Source organism: Manis javanica, chromosome 14 (assembly GCF_040802235.1).
Source record: "Manis javanica isolate MJ-LG chromosome 14, MJ_LKY, whole genome shotgun sequence".
Classification (NCBI taxonomy): domain Eukaryota; kingdom Metazoa; phylum Chordata; class Mammalia; order Pholidota; family Manidae; genus Manis; species Manis javanica.
In genome coordinates, this window is record NC_133169.1 from 69700616 (window position 1) to 69728005 (window position 27390).

The window sequence follows — 27390 nt, forward strand, 5'->3', positions numbered from 1 at the left end:
ATGTCCCTCGGTAGATGAATGAATAGAGAAGATGTGGTACATATACACAATGGAATACTACTCAGCGATAATAAGAGGGCAAATACTACCATTTGCAGCAACATGGATGGAGCTGGAGGGTATTATGCTCAGTGAAATAAGCCAAGTGGAGAATGAGAAATATCAAATGATTTCACTCATCTGTGGAGTATAAGAACAAAGGAAAAACTGAAGGAACAAAACAGCAGTGGAATTACAGAACCCAAGAATGGACTAATAGGTACCAAAGGGAAAGGGACTGGGGAGGATGGTTGGGTAGGGAGGGATAAGAGGGGGTGGAGAGAAGAAGCGGGGTATTAAGGTTAGCATGCATGGGGGGGGTGGGATAAAGGGGAGGGCTGTACAACACAGAGAAGACAAGTAGTGATTCCATAACATTTTGCTATGCTGGTGGACAGTGACTGTAAAGGGGTTTATAGGGGGGACCTGGTATAGGGGAGACCCTAGTAAACATAATATTCGTCATGTACGTGTAGATTAATGAAAGCAAAAAAAAAAAAGAAGGAAGAAAATGGGGATTGCTCCCTGATAGGATAAAACTAACTGTAAATCAAAGATTATTGCATGCTTTAAATATCCTTAATTTTGACCACTTAAACGGTGTCCGATGATTGGCTATGGAGGTACATTTTTCTGATAATATTCCTTTCTCTTAAAAAAAAAAAGCCGTTCCTGTGTGGTGACAACCAATCAGTTATACAGAATGGTATAAAGGGCATTTAAAAGTGTAGGCGAAGGGTCTGTTTGTGTTTATACAGAGGAATAAAGCCTAATTTGGCTACCCAGAAAATGAACTAAGATATGATCTGAAAAAGAACTTCCAACATCATTACTCTCTGGATGACTCATACCAGAAGAGGATGATCAAAAAACACCAACAAAGTTCCAGGCACTGCTACAGGTGTAGATGCACTCATCCCACCAGTTCCTTGACTTGCCATGGGAATGAAGAAGAAGATATCTAAGCTGGCCTGTGCATACAGCAAAACAACAAATCTGACTGGATCTAAACTGTTGGAACTCAACCAAGAATTAGGAGAAGTGCAAATTGTAGGGCTCCAAAATCTTACAACTACAGACTATCTACTGTTAAAAGAACATATGGGATGTGAACAGTCCCCAGGAATGGATTGTTATACTTTGCATGATTTCTCTCAGACTGTTCAAGTTCAGTTGGACAATATCCACCACATTATAGATAAGTTTTCACAAATGCCTAAGGTGCCAGCTGGTTTTCTTGGTTTCACTTGAGATGGTTGGTAATTATAGGTCTGCTTTGGTTATGTAACTGTACTCCTATTATGCTAATGTGTGTGCACAATTTAATTAGTAGTTTAAAACCTATACATGCTGAAGTTACTCTACAAGAAGATATGTCAAAGAAATAATCAATCTTCCCATGTTTTCTTCCGCCTGCTACTTCTATAGCTTTTCTTCTTCCTTCCTAATTACAACCCTTAAATAGAATTCATGCCTCATATCAAATTTACCAAGTATCATAATTATTCCAAGTGGTAAAGATACCTCAAGGCAAATGCTGGGCATAGAAGCCAAAGGGCATAAATCTGCAAAGAAGTAAAAAGCTAACCTTTTTGAGCAATAAGGCTTCTCTCTCAGTTACCAACTTTACATTTCCCTGTATGGCCCCGGAAGATGACTGGTTAGCCAGAGACGGGTAAGATTCCTCAAGGGAGGAACAACCTAAGACAGGCACAGTTGCAGGGGGGCCATCAGGTGGGAAATTTGGGATCAATAGAGGTGAGGCTTAGAACCGCACTCCCCTGTTTTGAGAGAAATCTTCTGCATCTGTGGATGTTTTATTGCCCTAGTCTAGCTTGGATTAACACTTAGTCTACAGGCACACACTTGATCATCTACATTTGTTCTCTTACAACACTAAACTATGTTTTCTATCTTTATCTTGCATCTACCTACCACTTCAGAATTTAATTAAAAATAATAATAATAGAGAGAAATGTGGTATCCACATATAAATCAAGTATAAAAATCAAACGAATATTCATATTTGAACTGATTGTTTATAGTTCATAATGCATGATCAAAATCAAATGTTTCTGTGATTAGTGCCCTGTACTGTTCACCATGTAACTTATTCACTATGTAAGAATTTGTTCTCCATGTAAGAACTTGTTCGTTATGCTTCAGAAGTTTGGAGACTGATGAAAATTAGGTGTGGGGTGGATTAATGATTGTGCATTGAGCATTGACTCCCCTATACAGAATTTTATTGTTGTTAACAACCATTTGATCAATAAATATGAGATGCCTTCTCAAAAAAACAAAAAACAACAAACAAACAAAAAAGAAGTACAGACTTCCAATTGTAAAATAAATAAGTACACGGGATGTAATGTATAGCATAAGGAATATGGGCGAAATATTCTAACAACTTTGTATGGTGATAGCTGATAGCTACAATTATCATGTATATAAATGTTGAATCACTGTGTTGTACACCTGAAACTAATGTGATACTGTGTGTCAACTACCCTTCAATAAAAAATAAAAAAAACGAATAAACCTACAAAATGTAAGCATAAATTAGCACAAATAGTTTATTTAGTATATTTCATATATGAGTATTCAGTTAAGAATATGTCTGCGTAAGATGTAGAGACACTGTAAAAGACCTAATATTTAACCTTTACTAATAAAAATTCTTGTTCTAGACAACTTTTTTATTGGTATCATTAATATACAATCACATTAGCAACATTGTGGTTACCAGATTTCCCCCATTGTCAAGTCCCCTCCACATACTCCAATACAGTCACTGTTCATCAGCATAGTAAGATGCTATAAAATCACTACTTTTCTTCCCTGTGTTATATTGCCTTCCCTGTGCCCCCTGCCCCACATTATGCATGCTAGTAGTAATGCCCCTTTTTCCCTCTCATCCCTTCCTTCCCACCCACACTTCACAGTCCCTTTCCCATTGGCAACTTTTAGTTCGGTCTTGGGTTCTGAGTCTGCTTCTCCTTTGTTCCTTCAGTTTTTGCTTTGTTCTTATGCTCCACAGATGAGTGAAATCATTTGGTACTTGTCTTTTCCACCTGGCTTTTTTCACTGAGCATAATACCCTCAAGGCTTCATCCATGTTGCTGTAAATGGTAGGATTTGTTTTCTTCTTATGGCTGAATAACATTCATTGTGTATATGTATAACCTCTTCTTTAGCCATTCACTATTGATGGAGACTTAGGTTGATTCTATTTCTTGGCTATTGTAAATAGTGCTGTGATAAACATAGGGGTGCATATGTCTTTTTGAAACTAGGCTCCTTCATTCTTAGTATTAGTTCCAAGGAGTGGAATTTCTGCGTCAAATGTTATTTGTATTTTTAGTTTGGGGATGAACCTCCATACTGCTTTCCACAATGGTTGAACTAGTTTACATTCCCAGCAGCAGTGTAGGAGGCTTCCCCTTTCTCCACATCCTCGCCAACATTTGTTGTTGCTAGTCTTTTCTATGTTGTCCATCATAGCTGGTGTGAGGTGATATCTCATTGTGGTTTTCATTTGCATTTCCCTAATAATTAGCGATGTGGAGCATCTTTTCATGTGCCTGTTGGTCATCTGAATTTCTTCTTTGGAGAAGTCTCTGTTCATATCCTCTGCCCAATTTTTACTAGGGTTATTTGGTTTTTGGGTGTTGAGGTGTGTGAGTTCTTTATATATTTTGGATGTTAACCCCTTAGACAACAATTTTTTATAGTGGCACATAGAAAAGATTTTGCTTCTAGGTAATGAAAAAATTTATTTGGTAGATCAGCATCAGGGATTTTAATTCTCTTGGAAATTTCCTAGCTTAATGTTGAGCTTCATTGTTAAGCTTGTCATTTTCTACCCAACCAGCATCACAAACAGAATGCTTTTCCCTGAAGAAGACCTGTGGGTTTACTCCCTGGTCTGATTCCCCAGGTCCCTGACTGGCAGCTGCCCCTCCTGGTCTGCTCCCTCCTCCTCCTCTCCTGGGAGCTCTTTGAAGGACTCAGGGGAGACCCCAGAGCCTCAGAGCTGCAACCATGTGCCTTTTCAGAGAGTCGTGAGGTGGTCTTCCCTCAGTGAACGGATAAGTGAGTTCCCCCGTTCCGGGTAGGTTGGAGCCGTAATACTACGTCCTTTACAATAGGGTTGAACAAATCTTCCTGGATGAAGTGAATCTATGAAGACTGGAGAGTTCACATCACATGTAAAATAGCTGTAATAAGGAAATAGTCTCTTTTATAGCAAAAAATACTACGTCCTTTACAATAGGGTTGAACAAATCTTCCTGGATGAAGTGAATCTATGAAGACTGGAGAGTTCACATCACATGTAAAATAGCTGTAATAAGGAAATAGTCTCTTTTATAGCAAAGTTTTTCAGAGATTAAAGCATGACCAAAATGTAAGTAACCTTTATTTAGCACTTTGGGTAGGACAAAATAGTCCTTGCCTATAGAAAGAATTATTTTTCTAACATATGATCCAATTGAATGGTTAGGTGTGATCCTTTCATCTGATATGTAGATATGTAGACCTGGATTCAAAACTCATATTTACTCTAAAATGATTATGAGTTTCATTGAAAATTTCAATTATTCCATCTCAGATACTATTAAAAGAGAAAAATCCCAGAGTTAAAAAAAGATGGTTGTAAGATAAGTAAAAGCAGGCACACATGCACACACATGCAGGCAAGTAAAGGCTCAGTAATAGACACTCAAATAGGAAAGTGTAACTAGGAATCGGTATGGATAAAGCCATTTGTCAAAACATACAGAAATAGAGTAAGTAGTCTTTTTCCCTGTCCAAAAAGTTCCCAAATATAAAAAGTTACAGAGTAAAGTTGAAAATCAAAACACCTCTTTTATATACTTCAAGAAACTGTACTTTTGATACCTTTGCCCTTGTATTCTTAAGATCATATTCCAATTTCATTTTTGAGAATAAATTTTGTCAATCCTTTGTATTTAATTTATGAGATAGATAGTGAACATTTTAAATTGTTATATATTGAAAATATATTCTGATAAGTGTGCTTTTATATAAAAATAAATTAACCCTACATAAAGATCATTCTGTATGCCAAAAAGGACAATGACTCATGATCTCTTGCCAATGAAGACTATACAATGATTAGAAACATTTATCAAGATTATAATACAGGAAAAATGTTTTCTGTGATTATTTATTTTTCTAACTATCTTTTTAAAATAGCTTTGGAGAGAAATATCTCCCTGTAATAGAATTCTGTTATAAAAGAGTTTATCTGACAAATGTATCCATATCTTAGAGTTTTTCAGATGTGTGTTTTAAAGCACCAACGTCATTACCAGAATAGGCTTTATCCTCATCAGAGAATGAGCTGTTCTGAGTATTTCAGCTCTGAAATTAGTTGTATGTGTAGAATTGCAGTGTAGCCACTCAATCCCAGTGGTTCTATGTAGAGGTGCCTCAGTATTTCTTCTGCTACCAAGAGAAGTGGTCCAGGAACCACAAAAAGAACACCAGCATTTTTTCTGTCTCAGCACTCAGATGCTCTGGGTCAGGAAGCTTCCAACCCCAGGAGATCACATAGCCTGGGAGCAGCTCGACGTGGGAATGAGCTTGCTATGTTCTTTGACAAATTCTGCATCACTGGACAGTCATGATTCGGACTCCAGACACAGTACAGTTTTCTAAGCCAGAGCAAAACTTGATGCTGACATATCCTAGGAGACTGAGTTATATTTGCTGATTCATATACACATGCAGTCCAGGTTCAGGTCAGATTTGGAAATCTATAAATACATACAGATATTTACAAGTTTATTGTCATAATTTAATATTTAACTCAATATAAAGAAACATATACGTTTTATAAATATGCTTATATACACACTGTGAAATAATCAACACAGTTTAGATAATATATTGACACAAGTCTATACCAGTTTCCTTTATTTCTGTGATTTTAGTTACAGAAAACAGCTCACTCTTGGGGACAACACCACTGGATGAGATGACCAACAATACAGGCATCACTGAGTTCCTCCTCCTAGGATTTTCGGAAGACCAGAAGTTGCAAACCCTACATGGTGTTCTGTTCCTCATGGCTTACATGGCAGCCCTGTTCGGAAATGGGCTCATCATCATGCTCATCACTTGGGATCCTCAGCTTCACACACACATATACATCTTCCTGCAGAACCTGTCACTCATAGATCTCTGCTACATCTCTGTCACTGTTCCTAAATTTGCTCTCAAATTCCATGATAAACAGGAACAAAATATCCTTGCTTGGATGCGTCTTCCATGTGCTGTTTTTTGAGACTTTGGGTACGGCTGAAATAGTCATCCTCACAGTGATGTCCTATGATCGCTATGTGGCCATCTGTCGTCTGCTGCACTATGAGACCATCATGAAAAAGGGGGCCTGTGGGCGGATGGTGGTGGCTTCGTACCTCAGTGGGGGTGTCTCTGGAGCCATGCACACAGCAGCAACCTTTCGTACAACTTTTAGTTCCAATAAGATCCATCATTTTTTCTGCGATATCCCTCAGATTATTTTGATCTCAGACTCCAAAATGAATATAAATGAGGCATCAGTGACTGCATTCAGTGCAAGTACTGCACTGGTTTGTTTCCCCTCTATTTTATATTCCTATGTGCACATCTTCTCTGCTGTCTCAAGGATCTCCTCCCTGGAGGGCAGGTCCAAAGCCCTCTCCACCTGCCTCCCTCACCTGGCTGTTGTGACTTTGTTTCTTTCAATAGGTGCCGTGGCCTACCTGAAGCCAGCCTCTGAGGGTAGGTCAGACCTAGACATCACTCTGTCTGTGTTTTAAACAGTGGTGCCTCCATCATTGAATCCCATCATTTACAGCCTTAGAAACAAGGACATAAAACTGACTTTAGGGAAAGTCCTTGAAATTGTAGCATTTAAGTCAAGTTAATTATATCTAGGTTGTATAGAAAGAAGTTTCTCTTTAGCTCCAAGTTATTTTCTTTTAAAATTTTACAATATATGTTGTGGGGACATATCTTAAAATTAACATATTACTTAGCCACTTGGGATTAGGTATAGAGCTGACATTGAAGAATGTTCTTCAGACAAATGCAGAAAGCACAGATATCAGTGGAACATGATTATTGTGGTATGTTTTTGGCAGTGGCTAATAAAGTCTATTTAGCAATATTAATAAGAAGATTACAAAGAAATCTGACTTACGAGTTGAAATGCCAAAATGTGCATATTAATATTTTCAAAAATCATTGCATCAGGTGTGTTCTTTACAAACAAAATCCAATGAAATTGGAACAACCTGGCCTCCACAAAACATAAAGATTCTATAATTTAGAAAGTATAATTTCCCTATATATTTCCTAGATTTGGGTGATCTTACTGCTGTATCATTTCCTACCCAATGAAGCATGTCCATCTGTTCCCAGAATCTCAGTGGGCACAGAGGGGCCCATGTATGAGCCCCTGCTTCTTGGTGTATAGACTTTTAGACAGAGAAATTTTATCTTTATTGTATCAAAGTGAAGTTTTTCTCCCCCTGCAGGCTCATGTGTAATTAGAAACGGCAGGGCTGGGAGGGTGGAGGGAAGGCTCCTTCCTCCTGTAACTTTGCTTGCTTCCTCCTGATGACAGCCCGGTGCCCAAGGAGGCTCCTGCACATGGTGATGAGGCTGCAGGCCACTGTGTGCTGTGCTCACTCCCTGCTCCACATGCTGCTGACACTGCACGTTCTGATCTGCCTCACATGCCAACACTGCTGTGATTCCCGGTGCTCTTCATGATGCTGTGTTTTTTCAAAACCCTCCATCGCACCTAGTTGTGAATATGCAATTAAGTTCTGTGCAATGTCTGAGATGATGTGACATGAAACTTAAGGGACATGTCCTCATGGTCAGGAGCCCCCTCTTACTTACCCCATGGTGCTCATGGGATGCGGCTGTGGTGTGGGGCCCTGGGGAGCATGCCCATGAGCCTGGCATCCTGGATATTCACTTAACCAGTGACCCAGTCATTTAGGAATTTCCAACAAGTACCTGATGCTATAACCTACTTGTACTCAGGATTTCCTCATTAATGCAATAAAATATATAAAATAATTTTAGTAAAATAAACACTAGGTAGTAATAAACAAATGCATCCTTATTGTGTATATTATGTTATGAAGAATACTTTTCTACATATAAAATGTAGGAAAACCTGCCAGTTACAGAGGTAGAATTTCCACTGTGACTGCGGGTGTCGGGGCTTGGATGCTAGGAAAGCCAGTCAAATCCAGGTTACCCCAGATGCCTGCCCCCGGAGAGTGTGGCTCTGCTCCTTCCTTGAGTTTATGATGACCCACATGATCCCATACTATTTCTGGGACTCTGTCACCTGTGCATGGAGCAGACGATAAAAGGGTCACTTGGTAAAGCCTGGAACTCAACCCAATGTTAAGTAGCATTTGCTGGATGTGGTCATTTTCTTTTCCAAGCTCCTTGAGCTTTCTCTCACTTTACAAAGCTGTCCTCCAACTTTCCTGAGCTCTTTTCCTATATAGAAAATTATTCTTTCTGAGAAAAAGAAATGATCCATTCCAATCCTTTCTCCAAGACTTGAGTCTTTTTACAGCTGTTACATTTCTGCAACGTGAAGCTCAAATTTTCACACAGTTTGGCAAATTAATACTGGATTTCTAAACAGGGTATATCCTGCTCAAACAATTTTTCTCTGGAGTTGTTTTATATGTTCTTTACGAAAAGCAAGGATTATTTTAAGCACTTTCTATACTGCACATTTACAATTATTATTTTTATTTTTCTAATTTTAAAGAAAAGTATTACAGTATCACAAGTAATACAAGAATAATTACATCTATTTCAGTGGGCAGAAGTAAGTTATTATTGCATGAAATTAATCATCCCACAAGAAAACATGTTACTCTTGCTACATTTTCAAAAGTAGTTGTTGTAACTAGCAACTAGATTGTAATTTAAAATATTAACACCTGTAAATGAAATATAAATAAAGCGAGTCATTTTTAAAGAACACCTAATCAATATATTTTTTCATTTAAAACCATGGAAGCATGAACCATGATGTCAGAAATTGACTTAAATGGATTCTTTAGGATATTCCACATAATATGAATATTCATTTAATGTACATGTCTGTGAAAGTAGACATATAATTACTTGTACATATAATTAATATTTTATTAACAATAATTATATATATTAAAGATATACTATTTAACTTCTTATACAAAGTATTGTTCTAGCTGAACAAGTGTTTTAGATCAGTCATAAGCAAGGTTTGTAGATTTATATACTCAAATGATTAATTTGGTAGCCCAGCATCAGGGATTTTTGAGATTTCTTAGCTTAATATTCAGTTGCTCTGTTGAGCCCGTCATGTTCTCCCAAACCAGTATCACAACAGGAACACTTTCCCCTAAGTAGACCTCTGCGTTTATTCTGTTTTAGCTCCCCAGGGCCCCAGACTACAACCACCTCCATTTCATCTCTCCTGTCCCAACTCTACCCCTCCTGGGTGTTCTTGAAAGGACTTAGGGGACATACCACCACCTAATGGAGGGAACAATTCACCTTTTCCTTAGAATACCTTGAGGAGGTTCTTCTCTCAGTGAGAGGATAACAGTTCTCCCAGTTCCTGCTGGGATGCAGCCTGCTACTAATTTCTATTACATTAGATGAGAACAAACCTTCCTGGATGAAGAGAATCTATGAAGACTGAAGAGCTTAAAACACATGTGTAATTCCTGTAGTCAGGTAATACTTTATTTTACAGCCTGGATTTTCAGAGATAAACATACAAGGACCATGTAAGTAACAACTATTTGATATTTGAGGGTGGATGAAATTTTCCTTGTCTGTATTAAAAACATTATTTTTCTAATCTTTATCCAATTAAATTACTGTGGTCCTTTCTTTGTACATGTGTACACCCTAATACAAAAGCTGCATTTATTCTCAAATGAAATGAATATTATTGAATATTTCAACTTTTGCATCAGATACAATAAAAAAAAAAACAACCAGAGTTAAAAAGACAGTTGCGAACATAAGGGAAAATCAGACAGGCACATATACACACAAAAAGGAAAACAGAGTTAGGAATATGATACAGATAAAATCACTTTGTAAATATAATTACTTCACAGAAACACAGTAAGTTGGGTTTTTTCCTGCCTAAATATATTCCTAAATATAACTGAATTTTGTCAGTAAAGTAAAAATCAAAATGTATACATCATCTATGGGACCCTGTAGCCTCTACATTCATTAAGCCTATCCTACAGATGGATAAAATAAATTCTGACACATGCATTTCATTTATGAGAATGTTGTATACTTTTTAAATAATGTTATGTATTCAAAATACATCCTGATTAGAAGTTTCTTATTTACACATAAATTATTTCCACATATCATTCTACAAGCTAGGAAAGGAAATGACTCACAAGTTCTCACCGATCATATTAAGTAATTATTAGAAGCAGTGTTTCTCAAAATTATAATACAAATGAAATGGGTATGTCATTCTTTATCCCTTTGTCCATGGCTCTCTATAAATTAGAGGATTTATGGAGAACTCTTTCTCTTCCATTTTTCCCTTACAAAAGAAACCGACAAACGTATACACATCTTAGGGCTTTATAAATGTGTGCTTTACAGCATTATCCCCAATACATTGCTGTGCTTTACTCTTGCCAGAAAAAGAAAAAATTGTGAGTTTTTACCACTTAAATTAGTTTGATGGGCAGAACTGCAATATGGCCTCTAACACATGGCACTTTTATGCAGAGATGCTTCAACATTTTAACTACCTCCATACAAGTGGAGCCCAGGGTCCATGAAAATGACAACAGCATTTTCATGCCTCATATTGAGGAGTGTCAGACTTCAGGAGGCTGAGCAGGCCTGGAGAGGCCAGACTGAGAAGGAGCCTGCCCACTACCTCTGGCAAATGCTGCCCATTAGGCCACAGTTAACAAAGCCCTCAGACATTTAAGAGTTTTCAGACCCACAGAAATCTTTGACAGTCTGACAGAGTATACTGGGAAATGGAGCTATATTTGCTATTTCATTAACATACATAGACAATCCAGGTGCATGTGGAATCTGGAAATGTGTTAACATAATTAGGCATTATCAGAGATGTTTAAATCCCTATCTTCGTGGACTCCATTTCACAGATGAACCCTTTGGTACATGTTTGCACCTTATAAAACCACTTAGAGATAAGAAGGATTAGCTGTGCTATATCTCTGATAATTAAGGCATAGGCAATGAACAGAAGCCAGGAACTAAGTGCTTCATTAATGGCTAAGGGTGTTTAAGACCACCAGGAGAGAGGAGGAGGAAATGCACTTTTTGTTGAGGTCTGTAACTTTTTTTATTAGTTTTATTTTGGTATTATTAATCTATAATTACATGAAAAACATTATGTTTACTAGGCTCACCCCTTCACCAAGTCCCCTCCACATACCCGTTCACGGTCACTGTCCATCAACATAGTATGATGCTGTAAAATCACTACTTGTCGCTCTGTGTTGCACAGCCCTCCGAGTGGCCCCACACATTATACGTGTTAATCGTAATGCCCCCTTTCTTTTTTCCCTCCCTTATCCCTCCCTTCCCACCAGTCCTCCCCAGTCCCTTTCCCTTTGGCAGCTGTTAATTCATTATTGGGTTTGTGCTTCTGCTGCTGTTTTGTTCCTTCAGTTTTCTTTTGTTCTTCTAATACACATATGAGTGAAATCATTTGGTATTTGTCTTTCTCCGCCTGGCCTATTTCACTGAGCATAATACCCTCTAGCTCCATCCATGTTGTTGCAAATTGTAGGATCAGATTTTGCTTAAGGCTGAGTCATATTCCATTGTATATATGTACCACATCTTCTTTACCCATTCATCTACAGATGGACATTTAGGTTGCTTCCATATCTTGGCTATTGTAAATAGTGCAGCAATAAAAATATGGGTGAACCTGACTTTTTCAAACTGTAGTGCTACATTCCTGGGGTAAATTCCTAGAAGTGGAATTCCTGGGTCAAATGATATTTCTATTTTGAGCAGTTTGAGGAACTTACATACTGTTTTCCACAATGGTTGAACTAATTTACATGCCCACCAGCAGTACAGGAAGGTTCCCCTTTCTCCACAACCTCACCAACATTTGTTGTTGTTTGTCTTTTGGATGGTAGCCATCCTTACTGGTGTGAGAGGATATCTCACTGTGGTTTTAATTTGCATTTCTCTGCTAACAAGCGACGTGGAGCATCTTTTCATGTGTCTGTTGGCCATCTGAATTTCTTTAGAGAACTGTCTATTCAGCTCCTCTGCCCATTTTTTAATTGGATTATTTCCTTTTTGTTTGTTGAGGTGTGTGATTCTATTTCCTCCTTTAATTCTGTTAGTATTTGTTGGTGCTCCTGTATTAGGTGCATATATATTTATAATGATTATATCTTCTTGTTGGTCTGAGCCCTTTATCATTATGTAATGTCCTTCTTCATCTTTTGTTACTTTCTTTATTTTGAAGTCTAATTTGTCTGATACTAGTATTGCAACACCTGATTTTTTCTCTCTGTTGTTTGCATGAAATATCTTTTTCCATACCTTGACTTTAAGTCTGTGCATGTCTTTGGGTTTGAGGTAGTCTCTAGTAAGCAGCATATGGATGGGTCTTGCTTTTTTATCCATTCCATTTCTCTGTGTCTTTTGATTGGTGCATTCAGTCCGTTTACAGTTAGGGTTATTATTGAAAGGTATGTACTGATTGCCATTGCAGGCCTTAAGTTTGTGGTTACCAAAGGTTCAAGGTTAGCTTCTTTACTACCTTACTGTCTAACTTAACTCGCTTATTTAGCTATTATAAACACGGTCTGATGATTCTTTATTTCTCTCCCTTCTTATTCCTCCTCTTTCCTTCTTCATATGTTGAGTGTTTTGTTCTGTGCTCTTTCTAGGAGTGCTCCCATCTATAGCCATTCCCGTAAGATGCCCTGTATAGGTGGTTTGTGGGAGGCAAATTCCCTCAACTTTTGCTTGTCTGGGTATTGTTTAATCCCTCCTTCACATTTAAATGATAATCTAGCTGGATACAGTATTCTTGGTTCGAGGCCCTTCAGTTTCATTGCATTAAGTATATCATGCCATTCTCTTCTGGAGGCCTGTAATTTTGAGTTAGATTTTTTGCCATCATTCCTACTTAGGACAGGAAGTTTCCTATGTGTTATGAAAGAGCTGAAACTGTAAGTAATGGAACAATGACATCTGAAGTAAGCAAATAGTCTGACAAATTATCCTGAAAATGTGGAAGACACATAGTATGTGATAATTATCTCAATTAAAAAACACAACTAGGAGAATTTAAACATGCCTGTAATTGACATAATGTTCTCTCCTTCCCCTTTACTCACCAATATTTAAGGGCACAAGCTGCACACGTATAAACACTCCCTGTCTGTCCTGACCAAATGGCGATAACTACTGCAATGAAGTTGGTAGCAGTAACCAGATGGACGATCCTATATTTCTATTATCTAACATATATTTTGGGCTAAATAAACAACCTTTTATTTAGGTTATACACACATTGCCCCGTTCCTGCCAATAACTCTCTCTGTTGTGCTATGTGTTTTTGCAGAGGACAAGCAGAAATGGAAGACAGAGGAGCCACTTTGCAATATCATCTCTGCCATTTACAGGCCGTGACCCATGACACTGAGGGAGGTCAGGGAGCTGTTGGCCTCTCTTTGTATTACTGTCCTCAGCTGTGAAATGACAGTAGTATTTAAGTCTTCTGTTTACTGAGAAAATTTAAATTAATAATATATAACATGTTCAACATCACCAACAGTTCAGTGTTGATGATGACCATCACCATTGCCAAAATCTTCCAGTCAACAAAGGGTTTCAGTAACTTCTTTACATTACCTCATTTAGTGCCTAGAACAGTCCTGCAAGAAGTGATAAAACAAACACAAGGGTTTATGCAACTTGGCAACTTCCTATGTATGGTGAGCAGCAGTGAGAAGTGCACAGTGCTGGCTTCTACCACTATGCTTTTTCAATCGCTATACTTAACTTTCTGAGGCACAATAAATACTAAGCAAAAGTTACCTGTTATTCATCTTATTTAGTGTCTGTTTATAGTGAATGTTTACCTTGTGGCAAATACTGTGTACACAGCACTCATATTGCTCAATAAATTTCTATAGGACTTCACTTATAACCTATTGTTAATTAGTTGTAAAATTTAGTCACTTAAAATATTCACAAAGTTTCACAATGTAATTCACCCAGTTCAAAGCAGACAGATTGAAAACCAAAATGTTTCTAACCCCTGGCCCTAGTCCTTTCTTCTACATTATACTGATTCTGAGACTCCTTATTATAAACCAATAAAGAATTTTCCCTTTATTTCCAATGAAGCTGACTAAAATTCAGAAGTTCATGAAATTAATATCTTTTGTACAAATTAGAAGCGTTCTGATAATGGGAATATTTATCTGGCTATTATTTTAGAATGTATCTTACAATTCATGTTTCATACTTCATTCATTTCAGAGAGATCATTGTTGAAAGTTAGATTTTTAAACTAATTTAATTTTGGGAAATGGCAGGAACAATAAGAAATCTTAACTATTTTTAACTGTATTTCTGTGCTGGTGACTACACTCACATTGCTGGGCATCCATTCACCATCCATCTCCTGAACTACTTCACACTGAGAAGCTGAAACTATCCCAGTGAAGCAAAACTCCACATTTCATTCTCCACAAGAACTCAACAATCATCATGTGCTTTCTGTGTATAGAATCTTACTATAGGTACCACACATCAATGGAATCACAGTGTTTATTATTTCTAACTAGATTACACCGATGGATTCAAGACTCACTCATCTTCAAAGAGAATAAAACCAAGAAGTAAAATAAAAAACTATGAACAAGTAAATAACTTTGCAGGAACACCTTGGTATTTGCTTCTACTTTGGTTTCATTTGAAACTCTTTTATACAGATGTGCTGGAATTTCATCTAACAGCTAGAAGTGTATTTTGAGCATAACTTACTTTGTGTTAGTGGATATCACTTTGGTAATTTGATAAAGCAATAAATGGGAACACATCACATAAATTTGCAAATGCTGAAAGATCAGCTCATTCATCTATCACAGACATTGTCACACATACATGAGCCAGTCACAATAACACAAAACCAATAAATAGATCAGTGCAACTGGGAATTTGAAAGAGTAATCTCCATCCTTAGACATACAAACTAATACCTTAATTTTGAAAGAACCCACTACATGTATTTTATTTTTCCTTTTTGAGGTATAAAAAAATAAAAACATTGTATATATTTATAGGGTTCAACTTGATATATAGGCATACATATACTTTATATACATATGCAAATAGACACACATGGTTTGTGAGATATTGACCAGAGGTAAGATAATTAACACATCCATTAACAAAAGCAGGCAGCATATTGTTTTCTTTCTGGGTGTTGATTGTAGTACACAGTTCACTGTTGGGGAGCCACTGGATGTCAATCAACCACACAGATGTCAAGGAATTTTTTCTTCTGTGATTGTCTGATGATCCAAGGATTCAAACCCTACATGGTGTCCTGTTCCTCATGGCTTACCTGGCGGCCCTGTTTGGAAATGGACTCATCATTACCCTTAGTACTTGGGATCCTCAACTTCACACACCCATGTACTTCTTCCTGAAGAACCTGTCATTCATAGATCTCTGCTACATTTCTGTCACTGTTTCAAAATTTGTTCTTAACTCTCTGATGAAAGAAACAGAATATCTCTCCTGGGATGTGTTTACCAACTCCTTTTTTTTGAGTTTTGCTTTGGCTGAGGTAGCTATTCTCACAGTGATGTCCTATGACCGCTACATGGCCATCTACCATCCACTGCACTATGAGACCATCATGAACAAGGGGGCCTGTGGAAGGATGGTGGTGGCTTCTTACATCAGTGGAGGGGTCTCTGGAGCCGTGCACATGATAGCAAGATTTTCCACAACCTTTACTTCCAACAAAATGAATCATTTCTTCTGTGATATCCCTCAGATTATTTTGATCTCACACTCCAAAATGAGCATAAATGAAGCATTTTGTATTCCAGCACATCTGTATAAAAGAGTTTCAAATGAAACCAAAGTAGAAAGCAAATACCAAGGTGTTCCTGCAAAGTTATTTGCTTGTTCATAGTTTTTTATTTTACTTCTTGGTTTTATTCTCTTTGAAGATGAGTGAGTCTTGAATCCATTAATGTAATCTAGTTAGAAATAATAAACACTGTGATTCCATTGATGTGTGGTACCTACAGTAAGATTCTATACACAGAAAGCACATGATGATTGCTGAGTTCTTGTGGAGAATGAAATGTGGAGTTATGCTTTACTGGGAAAGTTTCAGCTTCTCAGTGTGAAGTAGTTCTGGAGATGGATGGTGAATGGATGCCCAGCAATGTGAGTGTAGTCACCAGCACAGAAATACAGCATTCACTGCAAGTATTTCATTAGCTTGTTTCATCTTCATTTTATATTCCTATGTGCACATATTCTCTGCTGTCTCAAGGATATCCTCCCTGGAGGGCAGGACCAAAGCCCTCTCCACCTGCCTCCCTCATTGGTTGTTGTGATTGTGTTTGTTTCAACAGGTGCCTTGGCCTATCTGAAGGCAGCTTCTGAGTCAAGGACCATTCTCGATAATATTTTGTCTATATTTTACACAGTGGTGCCTCCGTCTTTGAATCCCATCATATACAGCCTAAGAAACAAGGATATAAAAGTAATTCTGGGAAAAGTCCTAGGAATTGTTTCATTCAAGTTAAGTTAAATATATTTGGGTAGTTTAAGAAGAGATTCTTCATTCCTAAGACACATTTTTATTCAGATTTTTCCTTTTACCCAGGTTAGATGTATCTTAACAATAATGTGGTATGTTAGCTGTTTGGGATTAGCAATAGAGCTCCCATTGCAGAATGTTATTCAGACAAACACAAGGAAACAGAAATATCAGTGGAGCACAATTAGTGTGGTATGTTTGGACAATAGTTAATATTTAATTAGCAATATATATATAGAATTTTAAAACCTAGATTTTCTAATTGATAACACAGAAGTTACTAACAATGTACTTTTTAATTCAGTGTTTTTTATAGTATTGCCTTGACAATTTTCTTTAGTAGATATAATCCAATGTAATTTGTACAACCTGGGTCTCCCCAAGCCAGAATGATGCTACATTTTAGAAAGATATGTATTTCCTCAGTGTTGGGTGGCCTTCCTGCTGTATCATTTCCTGACAAGTGGGAGCACATCCACCAGGTCCCGGAATCTCTGTGTTCAGCACAGACCAGGTATGAAATTCTTGTCATTGGTATTTTTATCATCAGCCTGAAAAATATCCTTTTATCCTTATAATGAATAAATGAAGCCTCCCTACGCCTCCTATGCTTACACATAAAGAAAAATTGCTAGGATGGGAGGCTGGAGGAAAGCCTCCTTTTTCCTAGTGTTTCACTTTCTTCCTCTTGACAACAGCTGGCTGCCCATATGTGAGCCTCCACAAGGTGATGAGGCTGAGGCCGTCTGCGCACCATGCTGTCCCACTGCACCCCCATGCTGCTCACAGTGCACATTCAGCAAGCACTCCAGTCATGAGTGCTTTGATTTGCCTGTGCTGGTCATGAAATTCAGTTACTAGACAAGGCCTCCATTGCAGCTCTTTGTGTACATTTTATTAAGGTCAGGGAACTGTCTGAGGCTAAGGGATACGGAAGCTGAGAGAGCTGTCCTCACAGCTCAGGGTCTGCTCCTTACCCCTATGATACTAACAGGAATACGGCTGTGGTGTGGAGCCCTGGGGAGCATGCATATGAAACTGGCATCTACCGGCCCACCCATGACAACAGAAGTGCCTGTCTAAATGAACCAAATGACATGTACAGGAATTTCACATTGCACAAACAAAACTAGCATAATTCTAAAAACTAGTATTATGATTTATTCATGGCAACATTGAGGAGAAAATTATTCAGATAATTACCCCCATAAGGAAAAAGAAACTGACATAAAGTAAAAGTCATAGGATGATTTTATTTATAAAAAACAATGTTCCTTGTTTGGAGACAGGTTACATGCGGTTTGAAGCAGGGGATGTGCTATTTATCAGTCCATCAGTCAGGGTGTGCAGGGCACATCTGGTCACTGTCTTACATGCCTGTGTACTTCCTGGTGCCATCTGTGCATGAGAAGAGGCAACATCTCAGACTATCACTCACTCTCCAAAGGAATTCTGGCAAGGACACGGGAATGAAGTTCTACTTTACACTTTGCTATAAAGAAAAAAATTAAGAGTGTGGACATAATTCAAAGTCAAATATAGAAAAATCTCTGTACGTACATTGACCTGAGATATATTGAAAATACACTATAATGTTTCTCATAGGTTACACCTAAGTCATGATTAAAGAAATAAGCCAGGCGGAGAAAGTCAAGTACCAAATAATTTCACTCATATGTGGAGGATAAGAACAAAGGAAAACTGAAGGAACAGAATCACAGAACCCAAGAATGGACTAAGTTACCAAAGGGAAAGGGACTGGGGAGGATGTGTGGGAAGGGAGGGAGGGATAAGGGAAGGGGGAGATATGGGGCATTACGATTAGTATGTATAATGTGGCGGGAGGCATGGGGAGGGCTGTTCAACACAGAGAAGACAAGTAGTGATTTTAAAGCATCTTACTAAGCTGATGGATAGTGACTGTGAAGGGATATGTGGGGGCAGGGGACTTGGTGAAGGGGGAAGCCTAGTAAACATAATGTACTTCATGTAATTATAGATTAATGATACAAAAATTTTAAAAATGGTCATGTTTAACCTCATATATAACAAACTTTAAAAGAATCAATATCAAAGATCACATCATTATCTGAAAATTTAAAGAAACACAGGTAACAACACAAAGAAAAGAGAATAAACAATATAGAACAGATAATAATAGTAAAAAGTAAATTAAAGTATACAACACATTACAAATGCTTAAAATGGAAGAATACAGGAACTTTGAAAACACTACCAAAATTAATAAAACCATTTGAAACTGATTTTGTGGTAATAAAGAGTCAAAGGAAGCTTGTACTCTTGATGTGTTTTGTTTCTTTTCTTGTGCGGTCAATACAGGGGTATATTTATTTCATTTTTTACTTACATATGCATTTACGAATTTACAATTTTATGGGAAAATACAACAAGATCAATATCAGTTTTATGTCAAAACAAAATATTGGATAAACGAAACATTATTCTCATACCAAATTGGCATAAGAAAAATAATCTTTTTGTATTTATTAAATTAATTTTCAATTAAAAACATTCTAAATGAGAAAACTCAAAATGTCATTATTGAATTGACCCTTTCTCCTTCCTTGCGGACCTGATGACCCTGGGATTCCATGACAGTCCTGGGCCCCTGTGAGCTAGGCAGATAAATTGAACTTGATGTTCACAAGTATTTCCCTGATGGGATCATTGTCTTTTCTCAGCTTCTTGAACTTCCTTCCAGCAGAGAGAGATGAATTCCAGTTTCTCAAGCTCCTTCTCAGAAAAGATAATCTCCTTTAGATATAATAAGAGGTTCTCTGCAATGCTTTATGCACTTCTTAAGATTTCCTCTTGTAGAAGCTGCATATCTGTTAAGTGTGTCTCATATTTCTACACACTTTGGGGGCTACTTCTGGAATTCTAAGCAGAGTATTGCCTCCTCAAACAATTTTCTCCAGAACTGAATTTTATATTCTTTATGTGATTCAGGCAGTAATTTAAGCAGCTACTCACACATTGTACATTTGCAATGATTACTTTACATCAGTGTAAAGAGAAAAGATGCCAGAGAATAACTAATATAGTAGGGGTAAGTCCATCACTTTCAGAAGGAGGAAATAGTAATTATATGACATTATTTCTGTCTGCAGAAAACACATGTTAATCTTGTTATATAATTAAATTTAGTTGTGTCGAGTCATTAGATCCTAATTTAAAAATATTAATATCTGTAAATGAAATATAAATTTAAAAAATCTGTGATTTGAAGATACATGCACCCGTATGATTACTGTAGCATTGCTATAATAGTCAACACAGGACAACACACAAATTGTCCGTCAATGTGAATGTATAAAGAAGAGTTGGTACATATCCACAATGGAATGTTATTCAGTCATAGAAAAGATGGAAATTCTGCCATTTGTGAAAACATGGGTGGACCTGGAGAGTATTATGCTATATGAAATAAGTTGGGCAGAAACAGAGAAATGCCATAGATTTCACTTATTTGTGGAATGTAAAAACAAAACAAAATGACCAAAACAGCAGTAGATTCATTGAAACTGAGAAGTAACTAGTGGTTCCCATGGGGGAGGGTATGAGGTCTGTGGGTGAAATAGGTAAATAAGTTTAAGAGGCACAAAATCTCAATCATACAAATTAGTCATTGCGATGAAAGTACAGCATATGGAATATAGGCCGTAATCATGTAACACCTTCCCATGTTGACACGTAGGAACTACTCTAGTTGGGGTGAGCATCAGTAATGTATATAATGGTCAAATCACTATTTCAAAACACAAAACCAATATAATATTGTATATCAACTATAATTTTAAGAAAAAGGAAGTAAGGGGCGGAGCCAGGATGGCGGCATGAGTAGAGCAGTGGAAATCTCCTCCCAAAAACACATAGAGCTATGAAAATATAACAAAGAAAAATCTTCCTAAAATAGAGACCACAGGACACAGGACAACATCCACACCACATCCACACATGCAAGAACCCAGCGCCTTGCGAAGGGGGTAAGATACAAGCCCCGGCCCGGCGGGAACAGAGCGCCCCTCCCCCCAGGTCCCGGCGGGTGGAAGGAAACCGGAACGGTTTTTTTTTGGCGAGTGCTTTTTGGAAGCCTTAAAGGGACAGGGACCCCTTTACTAGGGAGGCAGGGTGGCGGGACTGGTGAGCGGGTGCCTGGGACTGGCGCCTGAGGACAAAGAATATCCCGCATTTTTCCCTGCAGGACTGGTGGGCGGGTGACTGAGACCAGCGCCTGAGGATGGAGGAAATTGTGCATTTTCCCCCTTTTTTTTTTTTTTCTCTGTTTGGCGAGTGCTTTTTGGAAGCCTTAAACGGACAGGGACCCCGGTGCTAGGGAGGCAGGGTGGCAGGACTGGTGAGCAGGTGCCTGGGACCGGCACCTGAGGACAAAGAATATCGCACGTTTATCCCTGTGGGACCCGTGGGTGGGTGCTTTTTGGAAGCCTTGAAGGGACAGGGACCCTGGTGCTAGGGAGACAGGGCAGCAGGACCAGTGAGCAGGTGCCTGGGACCAGCGCCTAAGGACAAAAAAAATAAATTGCGTGTTTTTTCCTTTTTTTTTTTTCTCTGTTCCCTCTCTCATTGTTGCTGCTGTTGTTTTTTTTTTGGAGAGTGCTTTTTGGAAGTCTTAAAGGGGCAGGACAGGTCACTTAGACCAGAGGCAGGGAATCTGGGGATCTCTGGGCACTCTAACCTCCTGGGCAGCAGGTAGCACAGAGGCCCCTTATGGAGATAAAGAGCCTCCTGGCCGCTCAACCTAAAATGGGGCTCCAAAATTTTTGAGGAGCAGCCCCAGCCAGGCCCTGCCTACAGCAACAGCAGAGATAAACCCCATAGCAACTGGGCAGGAAGCAGAAGACCTGTCTGCACACAGTTGCCCAGCACCAGCCACTAGAGGTCGCTATTCTCCCAGGAGAGGAAGGCCACAAACCAACAAGAAGGGAAGCTCTTCCAGCGGTAACTTGTACCAGCTCTGCAAACTATCTCTATCACCATGAAAAGGCAAAACTATAGGCAGACAAAGATCACAGAGACAACAACTGAGAAGGAGACAGAACTAACCAGTCCTCCTGAAAAAGGCGTCAAAATAAAAATCATGAACATGCTGACAGAGATGCAGAGAAAAATGCAAGAGCAATGGGATGAGATGCAGAGAAAAATGCAAGAGCAGTGGGATGAAGTCCAGAGGGAGATCACAGATGTCAGGAAGGAGATCACAGAAGTGAAACAATCCTTGGAAGGACTTATAAGCAGAATGGATAAGATGTAAGACGCCATTGAAGGAATAGAAGCCAGAGAACAGGAACGTATAGAAGCTGACAAAGAGAGAAATAAAAGGATCTCCAGGAATGAAACAACACTAAGAGATCTATGTGACTAATCCAAAAGGAATAATATTTGTATTATAGGGATACAAGAAGAAGAAGAAAGAGGAAAAGGGATAGAAAGTCTCTTTGAAGAAATAATTGCTGAAAACTTCCCCAAACTGGGGGAGGAAATAATCGAACAGACCATGGAATTACACAGAACCCCCAACAGAAAGGATCCAAGGAGGACAACACCAAGACACATAGTAATTAAAATGGCAAGGAACAAGGACAAGGAAAGAGTTTTGAAGGCAGCTAGAGAGAAAAAGGTCACCTATAAAGGAAAACCCATGAGGATAACATCAGACTTCTTGACAGAAACCCTACAGGACAGAGAGAGAATGGCATGATATATTTAATGCAATGAAACAGAAGGGCCTTAAACCAAGGATACTGTATCCACCACGACTATCATTTAGATATGATGGCAGGATTAAACAATTCCCAGACAAGCAAAAGCTGAGGGAATTTGCTTCCCACAAACCATCTCCACAGGGCATCCTACAGGGACTGCTCTAGATGGGAGCACCCCTAAAAAGAGCACAGAACAAAACACACAACATATGAAGAATGGAGGAGGAGGAATAAGAAGGGAGAGAAGAAAAGAATCTCCAGACAGTGTATATAACAGCTCAATAAGAGAGCTAAGTTAGGCAGTAAGATACTAAAGAAGCTAACCTTGAACCTTTGGTAACCACAAATCTAAAGCCTGCAAAGGCAATAAGTACATATCTCTCAATAGTCACCCTAAATATAAATGGACTTAATGCACCAATCAAAAGACACAGAGTAATAGAATGGATAAAAAAGCAAGACCCATCTATATGCTGCTTAAAAGAAACTAACTTTAAACCCAAAGATAAGCATAGACTAAAAGTCAAGGGATGGAAAAACATATATCAGGCAAGGAACAGTTAGAAGAAAGCAGGGGTTGCAGTACTAATATCAGACAAAATAGACTTCAAAACAAAGAAAGTATCAAGAGATTAAGAAGGATACTACATAATGATAAAGGGCTCAGTCCAACAAGAGGATATAACCATTCTAAATATATATGCACACAATACAGGAGCACCAGCATATGTGAAGCAAATACTAACAGAACTAAAGAGGGAAATAGACTGCAATGCATTCATTTTAGGAGACATCAACACACCACTCACCCCAAAGGATAGATCCAACGGGCAGAAAATAAGTTAGGACACCCAGGCACTGAACAACACACTAGAACAGATGGACCTAATAGACATCTATAGAACTCTACATCCAAAAGCAACAGGATATACATTCTTCTCAAGTGCACATGGAACATTCTCCAGAATAGACCACATACTAGCTCACAAAAAGAGCCTCAGTAAACTCCAAAATATTGAAATTCTACCAACTGATTTTTCAGACCACAACAGTATAAAACTAGAAATAAATTCTACAAAGAAAACAAAAAGGCTCACAAACACATGGAGGCTTAACAACATGCTACTAAATAATCAATGGATCAATGAACAAATCAAAATAGAGATCAAGGAATATATAGAAACAAATGACAACAACAACACTAAGCCCCAACTTCTGTGGGACGCAGCGAAAGCAGTCTTAAGAGGAAAGTATATAGCAATCCAGGCACACTTGAAGAAGGAAGAACAATCCCAAATGAATAGTCTAACATCACAATTATCGAAACTGGAAAAAGAAGAACAAATGAGGCCTAAGGTCAGCAGAAGGAGGGACATAATAAAGATCAGAGAAGAAATAAACAAAATTGAGAAGAATAAAACGATAGCAAAAATCAACGAAACCAAGAGCTGGTTCTTCGAGAAAATAAACAAAATAGATAAGCTTCTAGCCCAACTTATTAAGAGAAAAAGAGAATCAACACAAGTCAACGTAATCAGAAAAGAGAATGGAAAAATCACGACAGACTCCACAGAAATACAAAGAATTATTAAAGACTGCTGTGAAAACCTATATGCCAACAAGCTGGAAAACCTAGAAGAAATGGACAACTTCCTGGAAAAATACAACCTCCCATGACTGACCCAGGAAGAAACACAGAAGTTAAACAAACCAATTATGAGCAAAGAAATTGAAACAGTAATCAAAAACTAAGCAAGAACAAAACCCCGGGGCCGGACGGATTTACCTCAGAATTTTATCAGACACAACGAGAAGACATAATACCCATTCTACTTAAAGTGTTCCACAAAATAGAAGAATAGGGAATACTAACAAACTAATTCTATGAAGCCAACATCACCCTAATACCAAAACCAGGCAAATACCCCACCAAAAAAGAAAATTACAGACCAATATCCATGATGAATGTAGATGCAAAAATACTCCATAAAATATTAGCAAACAGAATTCAACAGTATATCAAAAGGATCATACACCATGACCAAGTGGGATTCATCACAGGGATGCAAGGATGGTACAACATTCGAAAATCCATCAACATCATCCACCACATCAACAAAAAGAAAAACAAAAACCACATGATCATCTCCATAGATGCTGAAAAAGCATTTGACAAAATTCAACATCCATTCATGATAAAAACTCTCAGCAAAATGGGAATAGAGGGCAAGTACCTCAACATAATAAAGGCCATATATGATAAACCCACAGCCAGCATTATACTGAACAGCGAGAAGCTGAAAGCATTTCCTCTGAGATCGGGAACAAGACAGGGATGCCCACTCTCCCCACTGTTATTTAACATAGTACTGGAGGTCCTAGCCATGGCAATCAGACAAAACAAAGAAATACAAGGAATCCAGATTGGTAAATAAGAAGTTAAACTGTCACTATTTGCAGATGACATGATACTGTACATAAAAAACCCTAAAGCCTCCACTCCAAAACTACTAGAACTGATATCGGAATACAGCAAAGTTGCAGGATACAAAATTAACACACAGAAATCTGTAGCTTTCCTATAAACTAACAATGAATCAATAGAAAGAGAAATAAAGAAAACAATTCCATTCACCATTGCATCAAAAAGAATAAAATACCTAGGAATAAACCTAACCAAAGAAGTGAAAGACTTATACTCTGAAAACTGCAAGTCCCTTTTAAGAGAAATTAAAGGGGACACTAATAAATGGAAACTCATCCCATGCTCATGGCTAGGAAGAATTAATATAATCAAAATGGCCATCCTGCCCAAAGCAATATACAGATTTGATGCAATCCCTCTCAAATTACCAGCAACATTCATCAATGAATTGGAATAAATAATTCAAAAATCCACATGGAAACACCAAAGACGCCGAATAGACAAAGCAATCCTGAAAAAGAAGTATAAAGTAGGGGGGATCTCACTCCCCAACTTCAAGCTCTACTACAAAGCCATAGTAATCAAGACAATTCGGTACTGGCACAAGAACAGAGCCACAGACCAGTGGAACAGATTAGAGACTCCAGACATTAACCCAGACATATATGGTCAATTAATATTTGATAAAGGAGCCATGGACATACAATGGCAAAATGACAGTGTCTTCAACAGATGGTGCTGGCAAAACTGGACAGCTACATGTAGGAGAATGAAACTGGACCATTGTCTAACCTCATATACAAAGGTAAACTCAAAATGGATCAAAGACCTGAATGTAAGTCATGAAACCATTAAACTCTTGGAAAAAAACATAGGCAAAAACCTCTTAGACATAAACATGAGTGACCTCTTCTTGAATATATCTCCCTGGGCAAGGAAAACAACAGCAAAAATGTGCAAGTGGGACTACATTAAGCTGAAAAGCTTCTGTACAGTGAAAGACACCATCAATAGAACAAAAAGGAACCCTACAGTATGGGAGAATGTATTTGAAAATGACAGGTCGGATAAAGGGTTGACGTCCAGAATATATGAAGAGCTCACACGCCTCAACAAACAAAAAACAAATAACCCAATTAAAAATGGGCAGAGGAACTGAACAGACAGTTCTCTAAAAAAGAAATACAGATGGCCAAGAGACACATGAAAAGATGCTCCACATTGCTAATTATCAGAGAAATGCAAATTAAATCTACAATGAGGTATCACCGCACACCAGTAAGGATAGCTGTCATCCAAAAGACAAACAACAACAAATGTTCTCGAGGCTGTGGAGAAAGGGGAACCCTCCTACACTGCTGGTGGGAATGTAAATTAGTTCAACCATTGTGGAAAGCAGTATGGAGGTTCATCAAAATACTCAAAACAGACCTACCATTTGACCCAGGAATTCCACTCCTAGGAATTTACCCTAAGAATGCAGCAATCAAGTTTGAGAAAGTCAGATGCACCCCTATGTTTATTTCAGCACTATTTAGAATAGCCAAGAATTGGAAGCAACCTAAATGTCCATTGGTAGATGAATGGAAAAAGAAAATGTGGTACATATACACAATGGAATACTACTCAGCCATAAGAAGTTGAAAAATCCAACCATTTGCAGCAACATGGATGGAGCTGGAGAGTATTATGCTCAGTGATGTAAGCCACGCAGAGAAAGAGAAAGACCAAATGAATTCACTCATCTGAGGAGTATAGGAACAAAGGAAAAACTGAAGGAACAAAACAGCAGCAGAATTACAGAACCCCAAAATAGACTAACAGGTATCAAAGGGAAAGGAACTGGGGAGGATGGGTGGACAGGGAGGGATAGGAGGGGGGAAAAGAAGGGGGGTATTAAGATTAGCATGCATGGGGGGGAGGGAGAAAGGGGAGGGTGGGCTGCACAAAACAGAGAGGACAAGTAGTGACTCTACAACATTTTGCTATGCTGATGGACAGTAACTGTAATGTGGTTGTTAGGGTGGACCTGATATAGAGGAGAGCATAGTAAACATAGTATTCTTCATGTAAGTGTAGAATAAAAATTAAAAAAAAATAGAAAGAAAGAAAAGGGGGATTACTCCTCGATAGGATAAGACTATTGGTAAATCAAAGATCAACGCATGGTTTAAATATCCTTAATGTTGATCACTTAAAGGGTGTCAGATGATCAGCTATGGAGGTACTCTTTTCTGATAATATTCCTTTCTCTTAATAAAAAAAAAAAGCAGTTACTGTGTGCTGACCTC